The sequence below is a fragment of the Ovis canadensis genome, chromosome 2 (genome assembly GCF_042477335.2).
Source record: "Ovis canadensis isolate MfBH-ARS-UI-01 breed Bighorn chromosome 2, ARS-UI_OviCan_v2, whole genome shotgun sequence".
Classification (NCBI taxonomy): Eukaryota; Metazoa; Chordata; class Mammalia; order Artiodactyla; family Bovidae; genus Ovis; species Ovis canadensis.
The window spans coordinates 132,447,518-132,469,912 of record NC_091246.1 but is presented as its reverse complement, the minus strand read 5'-3'; positions in this window follow the sequence as shown (position 1 = coordinate 132,469,912).

The window sequence follows — 22,395 nt, the reverse complement described above, 5'->3', positions numbered from 1 at the left end:
TAGCTTTAGGTTTCCTGATTTAAAATAATAATAAGCTTGCTTCATGCTCAAGGCCCAGGTGAAGGCCTCTACTCATGAATGCAGCTATTTATTGAAGAGATCTTTACTCAGAAGAAAAAAACAGAAGCCACAGTATTTGTTACCCAATAATTAAATGCTCTGTACCAATGCACTGGGAAACATTTGTCAATAACACTAAATCCTAAGAATTTATAAAATGAGTCTTTATATTGATATCACGGATATCAGTGGGTACTATTTTCAATAGAACTTTTTAAAGCTCACAGAAACCTTTCTCTTGTTGCCAGTCCTCATAGCAGACTCAAATGAAAACTAAGAGAACGATAGGAAATCATGTTCCTAACAGCCATGTGGAATGTAATTTTTTTTTCTGCTGCCTTAACCCAGTTTTAAAACCTTGTCTAAAGGTGGTTAGTTTCTCTTCTTCAGCAGCTGATTGAGTCCACACCAAAACCACGTCCCTGATCAGACTCTCTCAGACTCTGGGTCTCTATGCTCCTGACCTATTTGCCCCAAGGCCAAGTATCTAAGGACAGCCTCTGTGCCCCAGAACCTGCAAAATTATTCAAACAAGCCAGTCCACAGGAGGCCCACACAACTGAGCGAAACTCATCCTTCTTGCCATTCATAAACTGCCTCCTATGACACCACTACCACCACCCCCACCACTACTACACAGCTTGTAGTTACCCTTCTCTGGGTGCAACCCTCTGCCTAGTCCTGAGTGATAGTCTTCTCTCATTGGGAGCTGTAAGTAACCAAGAGCTGTACCTTTCAACTACTTCATCTATGCCAGTATCATTGTGAGGTGTTCTTCTATAAAAAAATAAAAATAAAACTTTACGTCTGTTATAGACTGAATATTTGTGTCCCCCTCCCAAATTCATAGTCTTCCCTGGTAACTCAGATGGTAAAGCATCTGCCTGCAGTGCGGGAGACCCGGGTTTGATCCCTGGGTTGGGAAGATCTCCTGAAGAAGGAAATGGCAACCCACTCCAGTACTCTTGCCTGGAGAATCCCACGGACGGAGGAGACTGGTAGTCTACAGTCCATGGGGTCGCAAAGAGTCAGACACAACTGAGCGACTTCACTTTTCACTTTCCCAAAGTCATATGCAGAAGCACTAACCCTCAACGTGATGGTATTAAGAGAGGGGACCTTTAGAAGGCAATTAGTTATAAGTGAAGTTATAGGGTGGATCCTCCATGGCAGGATTAGTGCCCTTAGAAGAAGAAGAAAAGGAGCTTCCTCTCTTCATCTTGCGAGGGTGCAGCAAGAAGGTGGCCATCAGCGAGCGAGGAAAACAGTCTTCACCAGAACCCAGTCATACTGGCACTCTGATGTCAAACATCCAGCCTCCAAAACTATGAGAAATAAACTTCTGTAGTTTAAGTCACCCAGTCAAAGCTATATTATTGAAGCAACTCCAGTGGATTAAAGAAAAACCTTATAAAAACACTACAGAAGAAAAGGCAAGGTGGGATAGTCCTCCTGGAACACAAGATGTTCTGGTGCTCTGACTTGATGCAGGTAAAGTTGATTAGAGAGTTAGGTAGCTGGCTTGCCTCATTTTTGTTAATGTGCTTAGTCACTCAGTCGTGGCTGATTCTTAGCGATTCCATGGACTATAGCCCATCAGGCTCCTCTGTCCATGGGATTTTCCAGGCAAGAATACTGGAGTAGGTTGCTATTCTCTTTCTCCAGGGGATCTTCCTGACCTAGGGATCAAATCTGGGTCTTGGAATTGCAGGCAGATTCTTTACCATCTGAGCCACCAGGGAAGCCTTAATATTTTTTCCAAATATCTGTTGCCTCCTATGGACTTTTTTAAAAACTTTTTGTTTTACACTGTAGTATAGCCCTCTGGAGTTTTGATAGGTGAGATTGAGTTTGGGGCAGCTGCCTAAGTGTAACAGCACTATGTGAAAAGTGCTGTCTCTATTTTAAGGTACAAGATACAGGTGACCCCAATTTTCATCAGGTTGGGGAAATAATCCTTAGCTGACTGGCTGGATATAGGTCCATCTCACCAGCTCTGCTGCTGCTGCTAAGTCACTTCAGTCATGTCCAACCCTGTGCGACCCCATAGACTGCAGCCCACCAGGCTCCTCTGTCCCTGGGATCCTCCAGGCAAGAATACTAGAGTGGGTTACCATTTCCTTCTCCACTCACCAGTTCTGGGTAAAGCTAAATCTCTCAGCTTGTTTTCATAAAAACTTGAAAATGTGAGATCAGTTTATGTTGCTTTCAACTTGTCAATATCATATCATATCGTAAAGCCAAGGTATATTTCTGAGAGCCCCAGGGCTAAATGGTCAAGCCATCATATACTCTAACCCAGAAGAAAAGAAACCCAAGCATTTATGTTTACTAATAAGGACACCCTTCCTCAGAGACAACAATGTGTGGCATAGCACCTGCATTTTTTACTGCCTGTGTGTGAGAAAGTCAAAAAAGGAAACAGGGAATTAAGAAGATTTATAAGGGTAAAATTCCACCAGTTCTTAAGATCAGAGACAAAGGCAAAGAGAAAGTAAAGGTACTCGCACAATAGTAAATATAACACTGAGAAAGCACAAATGGGTAACTGATCCTGCTGATCTCATCTCTGCCCTTGAAATCTGCAGGGCATCTGCATATGGGAGGTATGTAAAGTGACTGAAAATTAGACTCCAGCTTGAAGCTATATCTGACATGCTGTCAGTGATTTCTGAAGAGAGAAAGAAAACTTAGACACCAGCTTGCTTCAGGTCACTTTGAAACAGGAAATATATATAAATTCTTAAGAGTTCTAGTTAAAGTGTTTTATTGATGAAAACTAGATTAGTACCGTGAAATTCAATTTCAGAGAAAGGTTAGAGAAAAATGTTCAGATCTACAAACTAACAATGGAAGCAAAAGACACCTAAATATGTTTTTAATACTAAGGTGTGAAAAAACATGGTAACAGATTTTATCTGGAGAATGCTAATCGATATCATATAAAAATTTAGCAGCAACCTATAGATCCCATAAGAAAAATGTTTCCTAATAAACGAAAGACTTTGAGCAAAGAAATAGTCAAGAGGAAATTACCTTCATTTTAAAAAATACTATCTCGTCAAAGAAATTAAGTCACTTTCAGTGCATTTGAAATTGCCATAACAGGTAGTTCATTTAAATTGTTTTACAAGTTTGATTAGCGTTCATTTTATCTAAGGTAAAACACTGCTAACACAGAGTATTATAATTACATCTATTTTCTGTGCTTAGCTAAAAAAAGTTTCCCAAGCAGTTGCAGCTGACACTTAAAATTAATTCAAAATTTTGTTATACTATTTTCACCTTATGCTTCTTTCTACAAAAAATAAAAGTAAAATATATGTTTAGAGGAGTTTGCATAGCTAATCTGAAAATGGAACCCTGGTACCATAAAACCGCTGAGGAAATTGCTCTCAGAAACTGTCTAACTTGCCCTTGTTATTGATGTTCATTCACTAACTTGTGTCCAACTCATTGTGACCCCATGAACTACAGTACACCAGGCTTCTCTGTCCTTCACTATCTCCCAGAGTTTGCTCAAATTCATGTTCATTGAGCTGGTGATGCCATCCAACCATCTCATCCTCTACCACCCCTTTCTCCTCCTGCCTTCAATCTTTTCCAGCATCAGGGTCTTTTCTAGTGAGTAGACTTTTCCCATCAGGTGGTCAAAGTATTGGAGCTTCAGTTTCAACATCAGTCCTTCTAATGAATATTCAGGGTTGACTTCCTTTAGGACTGACTGTCTTGATCTCCTTGCAGTCCATGGGACACTCAAGAGTCTTCTCTAGCACCACAGTTTGAAAGCATCTCTTCTTCAGCACTCAGCTTTCTTTATGGTTCAACTCACACATCCATACATGACTACTGGAAAAACCATAGCTTTGAAAATATTTACATTTGTCTGCAAAGTGATGTCTCTGCTTTTTAATATGCTGTCTAGGTTTGTCATAGCTTTTCTTCCAGGAGCAAGCATCTTTTAATTTCATGGCTGCAGTAACCATCTGCAGTGATTTTGGAGCCCAAGAAAATAAAATCTGCCACTGTTTCCAATTCTTCCCTATCTATTTACCATGAAGTGATGGGACTGGATGCTATAATCTTAGCTTTTTGAACATCAAATTTTAAGCCAGCTTTTTCACTCTTCTCTATAACCTTCATCAAGAGGCTCTTTAGTTCCTCATCACTTTCTGCCATTAGTATGGTATCATTTGCATATCTGAGGTTGCTGATATTTCTCCTGGCAATCTTGTTTCATGCTTGTGATTCATTCAGTCTGGCATTTTGCATGATGTACTCGGCATATAAATTAAATAAGCAGGGTGACAATATACAGCTTTGACATAGTCCTTTCCCAATTTTGAACCAGTCTATTGTTCCGTGTCCAGTTCTAACTATTTCTTCTGGACCTGCATACAGGTTTCTCAGGAGGCAGATCAGGAGGTCTGGTATTTCCATCACTATATGAATTTTCCACAGCTGCTTGTGATCCACACAGTCAAAGGCGTTGGTGTAGTAAATGAAGCAGAAGTAGATGTTTTTATAAAATTGCATCACTTTTTCTATGATCCAATGGATATCGGCAATTTGATCTCTGGTTCCTCTGCCTTTTCCAAATCCAGCTTGTACATCTGGAAGTTCTCAGTTCACATACTATTGAAACCTGTCTTCAAGGACTTTGAGCATTAATTACCTTGCTAGTATGTGAAATGAGTATAATTTTATGATAGTTTGAACATTCATTGGCATTGCCCTTCTTTGGGATTGGAATGAAAACCCTTTTTTCAGTCGTGTGGTCACTGCTGCATTTTCCAAATTTGCTGGCTTATTGAGGGCAGCACTTTCACAGCATCATCTTTTAGGACATGAAATAGCTCATCTGGAATTCCATCATCTCCACTAGCTTTGTTCATAGCAATGATTTCTAAGGCCCACTTGACTTCACACTTCAGGATGTCTGTCTCTGAGTGAGCACATCATCATGGGTATCCAGATCATTAAGAACTTTTTGGTATAGTTCTGTATGTTCTTGCCACTTCTTTATCTCTTCTGCTTCTGTTAGGTCCTTGCCATTTCTGTCCTTTATTGAGCCCATCTTTGCATGAAATGTTCCCTTGGTATCTCCAATTTTCTTGAAGAACTCTCTGGTCTTTCCCATTCTCCTCTATTTCCTTGCATTGATCACTTAGGAAGGCTTTCTTATCTCTCCTTGCTATTATTCTCTGGAACTCAGCATTCAGTTGGGCATATCTTTGCCTTTCACTTATCTTCTTTGCTCAGCTATTTGTAAGAACTCCTCAGCCAACGATTTTGCCTTCTTGTATTTCTTTTTCTTTCAGGTGGTTTTCGTCACTGCCTCCTATACAATGTTATGAACTTCTGTCCATAGCTCTTCAGATACTCTGTCTACCAGATCTAATCTTTTCAATCTCTTCATCATCTCCACTGTGTAATCATAAGGGATTTGATTTAGATCATACCTGATTGGCTTAGTGGTTTTCCCTACTTTCTTCAATTTAACCCTGAATTTTGCAATAAGAAACTCACAGTCACCTCCAGATCTTGTTTTTCCTGACACTATAGAGCTTCTCCATTTTTGGCTGCAAAGAACATAGTCAATCTGATTTCACTATTGACCATCTGGTGATGTTTATGTGTAGAGTTGTCTCTTGGGTTGTTGAAAAACAGTGTTTGCTATGACCGGTGTGTTCTCTTGGCAAAACTCTGTTAGCCTTTGCCCTGCTTCATTTTGTACTCAAAGGTCAAACTTGCCTGTTACTCCAGTTATGTCTTGACTTCCTACTTTTGCATTTCAATCCCTTAGAAGGTCTTGTATGTCTTCTCAGCACCATTCAACTTTAACTTCTTCGGCATTAGTGGTTAGGGTATAGACTTAGATTACTGTGATGTTGAATGGTTCGCCTTAGAAGCAAACCGAGATCATTCTGTTGTTTTTGAGACTGCATCCAAGTACTGCATTTTGGACTCTTGTTGACTATGAGGGCTACTCCATTTCTTCCAAGGGATTCTTGCCCACAGTAGTAGTTATAATGGTCATCTGAATTAAAGTCACCCATTCTCTTCTATTTCAGTTCACTGATTTCTAAGATGTTGATGTTCACTCTTGCCATCTCCTGTTTGACTACTTCCAATTTACCTTGATTCATGGATCTAACATTCCACATTCCTATGCAATATTGTTCTTTACGGCATTGGACTTTACTTTCACAACCAGACATGTCCATGACTGAGCATCATTTCTGCTTTGGCCTAACCTCTTCTAAATCTGACTAGGAAATAGAAGAATGTGATGCAAGCAATGGCTTTCAGCAGACAATGTCTAAGAGGGAGGAGGTAACCCACTGGATTTTAAGGGCCTCCAGCTGGAAGCTAAAGAAAGTCTTCCCAAGGAGAAAATTTCCCCTAGAAATTTTCATCAAATCTTAGTTGAATGTATTTTCACATTTTCAAATTTTTGATATTGGCATATGTCTCATAATTGATGGTGTTTGAAAAGCTCAGCTTAACTAAAATTCTCTTTTCTTTCATTGTTTACATATATTAATGGGTCTCTGAAAATTGAGAATTTTTGCATGGATGAAATTTATACTGGATTGAAACATGAAATAAAACAATAAAGCACATTCTTCATGAAGAAGCCAAAGAAGCACATGTTACCATATGTCATATTAATGGTCTGCAAAGGACACAAGGAAATGCATAACACTAATGATCTGACACGTGGCAATCTTTTTTTTTAAGGTCTTTGTTTTCACATTTTATTTCTTATATATATATGTATGGTCACATGAATATTGATAATTTCTGTTTTCCATTAGTTTTTTGGTCTTTTCGAAATATTGTTTCTTTTCATTATTTGCTGGGCTTGCTATAACAAAACACTCTTAATCTTCATCTCCCCACTGCCCCCAGTGATCCATGACCTTGTAATAATCCGTGTTAGAATGTTAGTGAAACTTATGTACTTCTTCTAACCAGTAGAATATGGCAAAAGTGACTGCATGGGTTGTTTCTCATGATTATATTTCCTTTTATAAGACATCTTAGCTGATTTAGCAACAGGAGCCTCTCCTACTGGCCTTGAAGGATTAAACAGCTGTGTTTTGAACTGTCTATGGGAAAAGGATGTGATGAGGAATTGCAGGTGGCCTCAAGGATATCAAGGTGGCCTCCAGACAACAGCCACAGAGAAGCCAAGGCCTGCAATTATGCAGTTGCAAGGAAGTGAATTCTGTCAGCAATCCAGTGAGCTTAGGAAAGCATCATGAGCTTCAGAAATGACATCAGTCCTGCCAACACCTTGCTTGCAGCCCTATAAGACACTGAGCAGAGTTTTCAGCTTAGTAGATGTGACTCCTGACACACAAAAACTGTGAGAAAATAGTTGTATGATGTTTTAAGTTTCTATGTTCAACTCTTTTGTGACCCCATGGACTGTAGCCCTCCAGGCTCCTCTGTCCATGGAATTTCCCAAGCAAGAATACTTAACTGGGTTGCCATTTCTTTCTCCAGGGGATCTTCCCTACCCAGGGATCAAATCCACCTCTCCTGTGTCTCCTGCGTTGGCAGGCAGATTCTTTACTGATGAGCCACGAGGGAAGTTAATTTGTTACACAACAACAAACAACTAATACATTACTTTTCTCCTTTCTCTACTCCTCTTACCCACAATATCACCAGCATGATCACCACCTAGATAACCCAGGTGACAAAATTTCTCAGATTATAAAATTATAAGTATTTCCAAAATGCATATATATGTTTATAGTGAGGGATTTTACTTATATTTCAAAGTTAGAATATTCTGCAGTATTGTCAGTATTCTGCTTTTCTCACTCAACAATACCTCATGGAAATCCTTCCAAGTATCCTAGAATGATTCTAATACAGTCTTTTTAATGACTACAAAATAGTTCATGGTATTACTGTGCTATGATGAGTGTTTGTTTTTGTTTCCAGTTCCTTGCCACTATGAATAATGTTATAAAAAATATTCTGTACACAGAATATTCTGTATACAGAATCTTCGTAAGTGCTATTATTTCTACAGGCTAGATTCCTAACAGAGGGACTGAACGATCAAAGTCAACTAGGCATTTGTTTCTTTAAATAGACATTACCACATTTCTTTCCAAAAAGGATGCAAAAATTTATGTTTTTGTTAGTAACATCTGGAAATACTCTCATATCTCCATTTCTGGACAGAAAGTGGTGTTTTCCTCCTTTTTAATTTTGGCCAGTGTGAGAGGTATACACATATTAGTTTATTTAACTTTTGTTTGTCTAAAAGGAGGTTGAGATTTTTGGATTAGTTACCTTCTGATTTGCCTAGTTATTATCCTTTGCCCATTTTCTCTTGGAATACTCCTTGTCAATTCAAAGAACTCATTATATATTATAAATATTACTCTTCTATCTGCATTCTACACACAAATATCTTTTCAAAATATATTACTTTTTCTATGTACTTTTTTAAAAATTTAAAGCTCTCCTTCACCCCCCTCACTGAGTTTATACCCATGGTCTTCTAGATTTTCTTATAGGTGTTTGTTACTGTGTTTTTGTTAAATTTAATTTTTAATCTATCCAAATTTGTCTATATGGTGTGAGGCACCGGTAAAATTTTATGTACTTTCTGATGGGTAGCCAATCAGGAAGTAAATCATGTTAGCATTTTATGCTGCAAAAAACACTTTCCCAATGAGCTAAAATATCACCTTTGTCATATGTTAAATTCTCATTCTCACCAAATCTATTTTCAGATTTTGGATTCTTTTCCACTGGTCTGTTCTGATGCCAATGCCATATTGATTCAAATACAGTAAATTACTGCATGTTCTCATCTAGCAGAGCAAGTTTTCCTTCTCTAGTCCTCTTTTCCAAAAATATTTTACCTTACCACATGCATTTTTACCTTTATAAAAATGTTTAAAACAGATTTTTTTAAATTTTTTTCAACGGACTGAAAAAAATAGTGTGTGAGTTCTGATTAAAAATTAATTTTGCTTCTATAGTAACATTTAGAAGGTTCACATTTTAATGTTATTTTTTATCCAAACTTTCATTTCTCCTTTTCCTCTCCATTTTCTCCTTTATTTTTAATGTTTTTTTCATTAGTGAGAATTTTAGTTCCCACAATTGCAAAGCACTTAAACATGTTGAGGTCCTATGTATTCGGGGATTTGCTTTAACAGAAGTTATGTTAGTAACAGTTAATTTTATATGAAAGCAAACAAAAGCTTTGCTACAATTCACTTTCTTCCTCTTTGGTAAAGTTTTCACATGAAAAGTATTTCTCTACATTTCTGTCAAATATAATGTCATAAAATTATAAAAATTTATATTTACTATTCTCAAAAATGTAAGTTGAACTTAAAGTCCAGCAGAAAGGGCAGTAATTACCATTTGCTCTTATAATTTCCACAAATTGGAAGCATTATTAATCAAATCAGTGGAGTCAGATACATTAATACTAAATTATAGTCAATGCTTTCTTTCCCCCTTTTTTATGCTAATTGTAAACAACTTTAGGAGGGTTTTATTCACTTCCAGACTGAATATGGAATGTGGGAGAGAATTGGTTTGGACAGTGAGGAGATGAATGGAAAAGGTAGAAAGCCTTGGGATGATAACACATGAGCAACTGCATGCACTTACACACAGATATACACACAAAATCAAGTGTATTTTCTTCCAGATGAATAGTTCATCAGATTTAACATCAAACAAAAGCACAGTATGCTCTCTTTAACTATACTACCACTGAAAATAAACATTTTAATTGCCAGTCTATTTTGACCAGACTACTTTTAACCCTCAAAGCCAAGTATATAAAATCCTAGGTTTTTTTTCTCTCAACTGTGCAAGATTTTATCAGTCACCTGAGTAAATGGAAGAATAACTGCAAACTTTCTAAACATTTGACAATGAATTCAATTATAATTATATTTCCCTTTTTGTTTGTAATTATGTTCCCTGCTTCTCTAGCTACAGTTTTTCTCACTTTAGCAGTACGATAGCTCTGTAAGACACTGCAAGAGGCAATATTCTTCTACCTTGAAAATTATGTCTTCTTCCCTTCACAGCTTCTGTGCCCAAATGGGTCTTAGATTTAGTATAAGTAATTTGCTAGTTTTACAGAGTTAAATTATTTTTCAAGTATCTCTATAACTGAAAGAAAATGAAATTCAACAGAGAATTATTTGTGATAATTCAAATTTTATTTTAAAAGATTATTATTCTTATAAACACACAGTTTACATAGCACCCCTCAATTTTATGTAAAAAGATCCAGTTTATGATATTAAAGATGATATCAAATTATGAATACTATCAGGTGCCAATATTGCTTTGTTTCTCTCTGAATTTCTTCGTTCATTAAATAAAAAGCATAATTTTTCCCCAGGACCTAAGAAAAAGGAGAATGATTTCATGACATGATAAACTCAAAGCACATAATTTGTAGCACTCAGGTTAGGTTGTATCCATTTAGGTCTTAGAGACTTATTTTCCAATCCTTCTAAATTACAAATAAAGATAAATTTCATATTGGCTCCAATTGCTACAATCAAAACAAAGTAAAATAAAATGGCTTGATGAATAGACTTACTCAAATGCAATTAATGCACCTTGTTACAGTGATAGCAGGTCAGCATGAAATGGCAAAAGAGCACAACATCAATAAGATTTCAGTTGCTCAGATCAACAATGTGGCACTGATTGCATGGAAAATTTTGAAAACAACAGCTTTATCCATGTTATCAAAGAGATTTTCTTTATATAATACTACTTTAAGAAGGTACATCCTGTTTTGCCCTGGTCTAGCCTGGTCTAGCCTACTTTTCTTCCTGTTTCCTATTCACATTACCTTCCAGAAACTTCACCAGTCTTGGTCATTTACACAAAGTCTAAAAACAAATTCACACTAAAATAGAAGTGGCTAGTGTTATGTACAGTTACCTGTACTTGGAATAGCTTTACTATTAGCTTGACAGTCTTTGTCTCTTATTAAAAGAAACCAGGAGGGGAAGAGAAGAGGTGTTAACTTGTGATTTTTAAGTCATAGATTTCTTCCAGCAGGATTAGGAAGAATGACTTCTAGGTCCACAGTTTTCCCATTTTGCTCCCACTTGTATTTTATCCTGCCCTTATTTCAGATAGTCTCATAAATCTTTCTACTCACTTCGCCTACATGCTAAAAGAACATTTATTCTTCCAAAAACAAACTTCTACCTATCTCAAAAAACTTAAGTCCACATGAACATTTTAAAAGGACACGATTCAAATTCAACTTCAGTACAAACTGTCATATCTGACACAAAATCAAAATCAGTTCATCAAAATCAGTTGGTATAAACAGTGGAATCATTTAAAAGTGTTACACACATACTTTAAATATGTTGCCTGAATTTAAAATATACAAATATACATTCATTTTCCAGTTTTTTTCACGGAGAGCAAAACTTCTGTGTGTGCTCACAACTTGGGAGTCTACTGACTGGAGTTTTGCATGTTACCTTTCATGAACCAAACTCACAATGCTGTCTAGGATTTCTAGACTGCATTTTAGTTTTTCAGGATAAAGAGAGATCGCAGGTATGTCTTCAGAACAATCTGAATAGAAAATTTCTTTCACAGTGTATCATTTCTCTACTGGTGTTTCACCAATACTTAATCTGACAGAGTTTTTTTTCCATGCTTTTTTAATATTCCTTTTTTTCAAGTTTTTTAATTTATTTTTTATTGAAATATAGTTGAATTGCAATGTGCCATTTGCTGCTGTACAGCAAAGTGACTCATTTATACATACATATACATTCTTTTTCATATTCTTTTTCATTATAGTTTATCACAGGGTGTTGGATATAGGTCCCTGGGCTGTATAGTAGGACCTTGTTGTTTATCTAGTCTGTATACACCAACTTGCGTCTGCTCATCCCAAACTCCCACTCCTACCCTCCCCCTTGGCAACCACCAGTATATTCTCTATGTCCCTATTTTTGTTTCTGCTTCATAGATCAATTCATTTGGGTCATATTTTAGATTCCACATATAAGTGATATCATATGGCATTTGCCTTTGTCTTTCTGACTTACTCTGTTTAATATGATAATCTCTAGTTCATCCATGTTGCTGCAAATAGCATAATTTTGTTCTTTTTTATGTTGAGTAATACACTGGAACAGATTGAGGGCAGGAGAAGAAGGGGACAACAGAGGATGAGATAACTGGATGACATCACCAACTCGATGGACATGAGTTTGAGTGAGCTCTGGGAGTTGGTGATGGACAGGGAAGCCTGGCTGCAGTCCATCGGGTCACAAAGAGCTGGACAAGACTAAGTGACTGAACTGACTGAATAATCTGTTTTATATACGTGCTATATCGTCTTTGTCCATTTATCTGTTGATGAACATTTAGGTTGTTTTCATATCTCAGCTATTGTGAATAGTGCTACTATAAACATAGAGGGTGCATGTATCTTTTTGAATTATAGTTTTGTCTAGATTTGCGCCCAGGAATGGGATTGTTGGATCATAAGGTAATTCTATTTTTAGTTTTCTGAGAAAACCCCATCCTATTTTCTACATTGGCTGCACCAGTTTGCATTCCCACCAACGGTTTAGGAGGGTTCCCCCTTCTCCACACCCTCTCCAACATTTGTTATTTGTAGACCTTTTGTGATGGCCATTCTGACTTGTGTGAGGTTGTAGTTTTGACTTGCACTTCTCCAATAATTAGTAATGTTGAGCATCTTTTCATGTGCCTATTGACTGGAGAAATGTCTGACAGAATTTTTTAAGTGACCTTTCTGGTTGAGTCTTTGCAGAGCATTCAGTTTAGGTCTTATGGAAGCTATAACACTTTCTTTTCATTCTATATATTTATCAGTTTTAGAATATTTAATTAAAATTATTTTGTTGTGATTATAGTAAAACTGACCATCTAAAAAGTGTGCGAACAAGCTTCTTTATTTGTTGCCATGCTACACAATCTGTGGGATCTCAGTTTCCTGACCAGGGATCAAACCTGCATCCCCTACAGTAGAAGCACAGGGTCTTAACCACTGTGCCACCAGGGAAGTTCCCAAGTATCTTGATTTACATAAGTATGCAACTGACCAGGGAGGAGCAGAGTGCTTGAGAGAGCAGGTCTCAGTCATCTGCATTCAGCTTGCTTTGGTATGGCTATGCTGTACAGAGGGAATGTAGAGCTCCAGTTTAGTGGGCAAGTTGGATAAATCAAGGTGTGCTTAGACCAGTATAACTCAGTAAAGCTTGAGCCAGACATAGGAAAATCCGGTTGTCCCAGGGTACTGTCTCTGCAGAAGAGATCAAAAAAGGAGGATGTATTATAACCATCCATCTCCAATATGTTTATAAAACTAAGATACCAAGTATTGAAGGAAATGAAAATAACTTCAGGAACAGGGTAGAATAAGAACACAAACAAATGAAACAAACCAAGCAGTAGCAAGAGAACGGCTTTGCCAAAGAAGGGTTTCAAACGTCATTTTTGTCACATAAAGCTGATCCAATTACCATTTTCAGTGATAGTAAGGATTGCAGGTGTCACTATTATTCAGGAAATAATGTTACCCTTGCCTTGAATGCAAAATTCTCATCTCACATGGGTAGCATTTTGTGATCTGCAAAGAGAAAAACAACTTTCTAATGTCAGGTCTAAAAGAAAAATAAGTCTGAAAGAATACTTGATGAAATGAGAATGAATTATAATAGCAGTGGCTGATATCAGAGTGATCAGAATTCACACAGCATTTATGGATGATTCATCTTTAGTAGGCCCTTAATTGCTACATTCATCCTAGTGATTGGAACCTGTTCCAGAAATATTGAAAACAGGTGCAAAATAAAAGAGTATAAAATGTCAGTCTGTGTGAAAATAAACTGCAGTTGCAATTATTATAAGTAATATCTTGCAACTTATAGGATCTCAATAGCATAATCTGAATTTTAAAATCTAGAACAATAAATCAATTGGAAAGCCTTCATTATCAAAACCTCTAATTTTCAGTGATGTTGACTACCTTTTTACATTTTTAAATTATTCATAGTTTGTTATTTGTTAGCTATCTGTACTTTTTGCTCTCATGTTTTAGGCTGTTGGTTTTTGGTTGAGCTCTAGGAGTTTTCTGTATAATGGTAAGAGTCATTCTTTGCCTGTGATATGGATTGCAAAATTTTTGCAGGTTTGCAATTTGTCTTTTTACTTACCATGTGGCATTTTTGTCATGAAGAAATTTTTTCTTTTCTGTAGTTCCAAATTCACTAATTTTTTTAAATTTGAATGTATTTATTTTAATTGGAGGCTAATTACTTTACAATATTGTATTGGTTTTGACATACATCAACATGAATCCGCCAAGGGTGTACACGTGATCCCCATCTTGAACCCTCCTCCCACCTCCCTCCCCTGCCATCCCTCTGGGTCATCCCAGCGCACCAGCCCCAAGCATCCTGTATACTGCATTGAACCTGGACTTGTAATTCGTTTCTTATATGATATTATACGTGTTTCAGTGCCATTCTCCCAAATCATCCCACCCTCTCCCTCTCCCACAGAGTCCAAAAGACTGCTCTTCACATCTGTGTCTCTTTTGCTGTCTCGCATACAGGGTTATCGTTACCATCTTTCTAAATTCCATATATGTGTGTTAGTATACTGTATTGGTGTTTTTCTTTCTGGCTTGTTTCACTCTGTATAATCGGCTCCAGTTTCATCCGCCTCATTAGAACTGATTCAAATGTATTCTTTTTAATGGCTGAGTAATACTCCATTGTGCTTTCTTATCCATTCATCTGCTGATGGGCATCTAGGTTGCTTCCATGTCCTGACTACTATAAACAGTGCTGAGATGAACATTGGGGTACATGTGTCTCTTTCAATTCTGGTTTCCTTGGTGTGTATGCCCAGCAGTGGGATTGCTGCGTCATAAGGCAGTTCTATTTCCAGTTTTTTCAGGAATCTCCATACTGTTCTCCATAGTGGCTGTATTAGTTTGCATTCCCACCGACAGTGTAACAGGGTTCCCTTTTCTCCACACCCTCTCCAGCATTTATTGCATGTAGACTTTTGGATTACAGCCATTCTGACTGGCGTGAAATGGTAACTCATTGTCATTTTGATTTGCATTTCTCTAATAATGAGTGAGATTGAGCATCTTTTCATGTGTCTGTTAGCCATCTGTATGTCTTCTTTGGAGAAATGTCTATTTAGTTCTTTGGCCCATTTTTTGATTGGGTCATTTATTTTTCTGGAATTGAGCTGCAGGAGTTGCTTGTATATTTTTGAGATTAGTTGTTTGTCAGTTGCTTCATTTGCTATTATTTTCTCCCATTCCAAACACTGTCTTTTCACCTTGCTTATAGTTTCCTTTGTTGTGCAGAAGCTTTTAAGTTTAATTAGGTCCCATTTGTTTATTTTTGCTTTTATTTCCAGTATTCTGGGAGGTGGATCATAGAGGATCCTGCTGTGATTTATGTTGGAGAGTGTTTTGCCTATGTTCTCCTCTAGGAGTTTTATAGTTTCTGGTCTTAGGTTTAGATCTTTAATCCATTTTGAGTTTATTTTTGTGCATGGTGTTAGGAAGCATTCTAGTTTCATTCTTTTACAAGTAGTTGACCAGTTTTCCCAGCAACACTTGTTAAAGAGATTGTCTTTAATTCATTGTATTTTTTTACAGATTTTGTTTTTTGTTTCATAGTTAGAAAAGTCTTCCTACTGAAAATAAAATTTCACCTAGTATTTTAATGGATTCTTTTTTATATGTAAATTATTGATGCAACTGAAATTGATCACAGTAAATAATTGGGTCCAATGTGGATCCAGGTTTGGAGAAGGCAATGGCACCCCACTCTAGTACTCTTGCTTGGAAAATCCCATGGATGGAGGAGCCTGGCAGGCTGCATTCCATGGGGTCGCTAAGAGTCAGACACAACTGAGCGACTTCACTTTCACGCATTGGAGAAGGAAATGGCAACCCACTCCAGTGTTCTTGCCTGGAGAATCCCAGGGACGGGAGCCTGGTGAGCTGCCGTCTACGGGGTAGCACAGAGTTGGACACGACTGAAGCGACTTAGCAGCAGCAGCAGGGGACCCAGTTTTAGTTTCTCCAGAGAGCCACCCATCATCCCAGGACCATTTGTTTAATAAGACATTTTTACCCTCTAGTTTTGAGATAGCACCTTTGTAATATATTAGATTTCCATGTCATTTTTTTCTGGCCATTTGTTTATTTATATACTAGTTCTGTGTTGAATTATTGAGACATGAAATGTTTTAATACCAGGAAATCTGGCCCCTACCACTATTGCTCCTTTTCTCAGAGTTATTTTCAGTATTTTTGTTGGTAAGTTTTCTCTATATAAACTTTATAATCTATTTATCTAGCTTAAAAACAATTAGTACTCTTATTGGATCATTTTAAAATTTATAAGTTATGAAGAACTGATAACTATGATTTTGAATCATCCTGTCAAAATCTTGGTATATCTCACCATGATTTCAATTCTTCTTTTGTGCACTTCAGGAGTATTCTAAAATTTTCTAGATATAGTTTTATATTTAACTTGATGTTTTTATTCCTAGGTATTTTATGGAGTCATTTGTTGTATTATTTCATAGTTGTTCCTTATATAGCAAAAGCTACTGATTTCTCTAAATTAATTCTGTGTCCCTCAACTTTACTGAATGTTATAGCAAGTTTTCAACTGATTACCTGAGGAGGGAGGAGGGTTAGTATACAATCATAATATCTTCAAATAATACAAATATCTTCAAATGTTTCTTTCCTAATAGTAGATAAAAAAGTAGATACAAAAGGATGACTTTATTCAAACAAGGTCGGGAAAACTGCAGTAACAAGACTGGAATGAGGACTTAAATACATGCAACTGTAGAAATGACACTGCCTATAAGTGAAGATAAGGACAAGAAATCAGAATGTAAATTGTGTATGCTCTGAAAATGCATAAAAGATAAACTAATAAAAACAGGTATCGAGTATAGGAAAGGTAAAGAGTAAGTAAATAAATTTTCTGATTGTCTTGTCTTTAAGAGCTGGGAGTCAAAAATGTTATTTGAAACTGATAAATCAATTAATAGAAATACATGCCTATTTAGCAATATAAGGGTAAATACTAAAAAAGATAATTTTATTCTATACTGTCAGATGGTGAAATAAAAAGGAGAGACTAGGAAGGGAAAAGAAACATGTTTATTTCTCTTAGTAGGATTACTACTGTAGTCTTTACAGAGATATAAAGACAACCAAAAGGAGGGGGGGAAAACCTGCTTAATTGTCAGAAGACATATAAAGAATAAGAAGAAAAGACAGCAGATTTCATAGTAAAAGTTTTCAAACACATGTAAGAAAACATGTGAATATAGTAAGTTTCCATACATACGTTTCCTTGTACATATATGAAGAAACTTTGGAAGGGTATATAGGAATCTCAGTTCTGGAGACGTTAAAAGACTTGGTTTCAATCCCTGAGTTGGGAGGATCCCCTGGAGAAGGGCATGGAAACCCACTCCAGTATTCTTGCCTGGAGAATCCCATGGACAGAGGAGCCAGGCGGGTTACATCCATGGGGTCAGAGAGAGTTGGACACGACTGAAACAACTTAGCACACACACACGAAAGTAAGGGATTGCCTGCACAAGGGGAGGGGTGGGAAGAAGAATATAGAGTAGGCACTAGGCATATGGGGCAAAAAGATGGTTTAAATTTTCTCCTTAATTTAATTAGTTTTACTCTTACCTAATCAAAAAATAAATTTAAACATAGTGTTAAAAATATATTCAGTCATTAACAATTAGACTCACTTTCTAGCTGTTGTCATATCATAGTTAAGTTATGCCCAATACTTTATACCTAATAGAAAATTAAAGTGATTATTAAATATTTCCCAATATATTGGATATTTCAACATTCCTCATCCAAAAAAGCAGACACAAATGGAAATATTTTAGCCAAGAGCAAGCCTCTAATCAAAATGAGTTAATTGGGCTTATTCATCCAAAAGTTTAAAAATTAATCATTATTATGAACAAGGAGAAGGAAATGAATTTATAATTAATAATTTATTATAGTTTTCTATTCTAAGAGCACCAGTAGTCTTCTTTTACATCTTTATATAATGAGTTAATTTTACAACTATGATTAAAGAACTTTGCAAAGTTTTTCCAAGGTAAGAAAACTATATTATTGTTTGAAAGTAACATTTTTATTGTTACTCTTCTTAAACAGACATGATACTCACTTGAAAAGTTTAGCACTTCAGTATAGCTGATATTCCTGGTATATGAGACAACATATGTCTTCACAGTTAACAGTTTAAATAATCTTCAGTTGTCAAAAGACACATATAAAAAGAATATCTGTACGTTTTCCTAATTTACTCTGGCATACTTGAAGTCACTGTAGAAACTATTTCTTTACTGAGTGATTGCATTTAACCTAATTAATAAAAGACAAAGATCTGTATGAGAAAAAATTTTCATTATAAGCTTCATGGGACAAATTTATCTGTCTGTTATTTCTAATAGCAAATATCTCGAGAGGGTCTACATATGATAAGGAATCCTAGAATATTAAATTATTTTTATAGAAAAAATATTTCTTTTATTTTTGCTCAGCTAGATTACAAACTATATAACATAGTGAGAAAAATTTGGAACTTAACACCATGGAACTGTCCCAGCCAAAACATTTTCTGCATCAAGTAACAGAAAAAATGTAATTGAGAAGACCAAAAAATGTATCTCCTACTGAATCCAGGGGTTTAAACAATTTCAGCAGAACTTTGTTTACTTGCATCTTTGAGTTTGATTCTGTTTGCCTCTGCTTTGCTTCAAATCACATGGGATTTATCTGTGTATCAGCAAAATGGTTTCAGGTATCCCTAAAACCATATGGATTATAGAAGTTAGAAGCCTGGCAGTCTCTGAATCACCCATGTTGAGTTACATGCTCATCCCTGTATCAAGCACTGAAGTCAGGGGAACACAGTGCCCTGAACGGTCAGACCTGAATCATAAGCCAAGTGGCATTGATAGCATACGGACTGGCAAAGCCTACCTAACTGTTATGAAATGAGAAAAGGATGAGTCCCTAAAAGAGCAATGCTAAAGAGGTTTCTGTATTTTTCTCTTCTCTTATACCTGATGCTAAGACTTTGTCCTGGTTGTCGCTAAGCCATGTCTGACTCTTTGCAACCTCAGAGACTGCAGTACACCAGGCTCCTCTGTCCGTCACCATTTCCCAGAGTTTGCTCAAATTCATGTCAAGTGGGTTAGCAATACTATCTAACCATCTCAGACTCTCCCACCCTCTTCTTCTTTTGCCTTCAATCTTTCTCAGCATCAAGGTCTTTTCCAATAAGTAGGCTTTTTGCATCAGGTGGCCAAAGTATTGGAGCTTTAGCTTCAGCACCAGTCCTTCCAATGAATATTCAGGGTTGATTTCCTTTAGGATTGACTGGTTTGATATCCCAGGAGTCCAGGGAACTCTCAAGACTCTTCTCTAGCACCTCAATTCAAAAGCATCAGTTCTTCGGCACTCGGTCTTCTTTATGGTATAACTCTAACATTTGTATATGACTACTGGGAAAACCATAGCTTTGACTATATGGACCTTTGTCAGAAAAGTGACATCTATGTTTTTAATATGCTGTCTAGGATGCTAAGATATCAAAACTAGTTAAATAAGCTTTAAAAGTTCTGAAAAAGATTTCTTTGAAGGCTTTCACACTTACTTTAGAATCCTGAGATATTTCAGGGAACATGTCTGGTTTCCTCTTCTTTCTCAGTCCTATTTAAGACATAAGCAAGGCCAGTGAAACTCGCCGAAATGTTTGAACATAAGTGGATTCTAAAATAAGGAAAATTATGTGAGCACATAGATTTGAAAGATAAATAATGCTATTAAATTATTCCAATTTTCAAAAGCATAGCAATTTGAAATAGCATAAATCGTTTCCTATGTCCTCAGGCACACCCACATGTTCCACATTTTTTACAACTGCTTTCTGTTATGGGTTGTTGTTTTAATGTAAATATTCCTTTTTGCCTGATGAAATATTATTTCTTTGAGGTATTCTTTCTAATAAAATTGTCACTTATCATAAAATCACTGCCAATTTATTTCTTTTCATTTTCCTCATCTGTACAAGCCACAGAAGCATGGCTGACATTTCTTATTCAAAAGCACATCAATAATGTTGGGGGCCAAGCTAACTTACCATTTTTTTCTGTCAGACTGAAGTCAACTGTAGTAATATTTGAAATATTAATGGAAAGCATTCCAGATATCCAAATAATAGTAGAACACTGTTAATCAATGTCATTATGCTCAGGGGGAAAATTGGCCAAAAAATGGATATCTAAAGTAAATAAAACATGATCCTTTTTCAGACTACCTTGTTTGTCTTCAATTCCTAATGAAAATAAATGTGGCCAATACTGAAGAAAATATGCTAAATCCAAGAACAATATAATTGGAATTGTTAAAATGACAGATTGAAACAGTAAAATTTATAATAGCTTCTTGTTCCATTGTCAAGAGAAATCCATGTTTCAAATACACTCTCTCTCCCAGTAAGGTAAATTATTATTCATCTTAGTGTCATCCAAAAGTAAAGAATTTTCTAAAATAAATTTTCTCTTTTTCTAAATAGCTGAATTAGTGATCCACAGCTTTTTTATTATTTTTCAGTTTAAAGTAACTTATGATAATCTACTTAAGGATATAAAAGATACATAAATGAAAGTGTTAGTAGTGTTAGTTACTCAGGCATCTCTGACTCTTTGTGACCCTATGGACTGTGGCCCACCAGTCTACTCTGTCCATGGAATCCTCCAGGCAAGAATACTAGAGTGGGTTGCCATTTCCTTCTCCAATAAATTAAAGAGTATAGTGTAAAAAGAAAAATAAAATAAGGTCTTTAGTCACTCTTCTGTAAAATTAAGTCAATAAATACAGATCAGATTGGTCATGGATAATTACAGTAATAGTTGAACATATTGGATACTGGAGTGGGTTGCCATGCCCTCCTCTAGTGGATCTTCCCAACCCAAGTGTTTAACCCAGGTCTCCCACATTGCAGGCGAATTCATTACCATCTGAGCCACCAGGAAAGCCCCAATAGTCAAATAAAGTCACCCCAAAAGGGATTAACTCCCAAGTCAATGAAATATAAATGTGATTCAATTAAAGATTAAAACATAGCTGAAGAAATTATGTCTTAATTAGAAAGGTTAATACTACAAAATCACAGTTGTTTACAAACACTGATAGTGCCTCCTCAAATTGTGTCAAGGAAAAAAATAGGAAATTTAGCCACACAAATAGCCACACTACATTCATTGTCATTTTTCTTGTGGGAATCTTTAGATATGTGACTTGTCTTTATAATGTGTCAGTGGTCTCCAGAATTTAACTTAAACATCATTGAGACAGCCTGGCAGCTTCTGCAAGGATGGAATAGGGTCATTTAAGGAAAAGCATATCACCTTGTTCCGAGAAGAGGAGGAAAGAATGTAAGTCCAACACCATATGGCTCCAAAACTCATTCATTAATATTAGGCTTTTAGAAATGCTGTGGCACAAATTATCTTAAATGGGTACATTTTCAGAATCATTTATTCCATTTCAATTCAGAACAAGGAGCTTCTGTAGATCAAAAAACTTTCCAGATTCAAATTAAACAGTGGGCTGATGAGCTAACAATGAAATTCTGTCATTGACAGTATGAGCTAGGCAGAGGAGGAGGGAAAAAGAAAGATACTCAAATTCATCTAGTGAGGAAAATAGTCATAGCAAAGGAAAGGAGCATGAACAGATTAATTTCACACCCTTCTAAGAGGCTCTGCTCTAAGAAGTTGGTTTTCAAACTTGCTTAAGGATAACTGTCTACAACACTTGTCTTTAATTTCTCAGACCTCAGCCCAGACCTGCTAAACTACACCGTGCCCAGGGAAGAAACCCAGTAACCTGGCAATCTGCACATATGACAAGGCCACAGAGATTCTTCTCAGGTAAGGGTGGAACACACTGTTTGAAAGGAAAATGTCAAATTATTAGCTGAGAAGATGCCTTTATGGGCTTATTGTGAAATGCTGTGCCTTGGGGATAGTGGACCAAATTCTTAACAAGATCATAATCCAATTGTAGGAGTCAGAATAGGAAATCTGATTCTGATGAACAGAACAAAAATATCTAGGCTTCACAATGTGGGGTGAGAGCTTAAGCCAACTCTAGTTATTAAGTAACCCTAATTATTAAGAAGTTCAGATAAGTTACAGTCTATT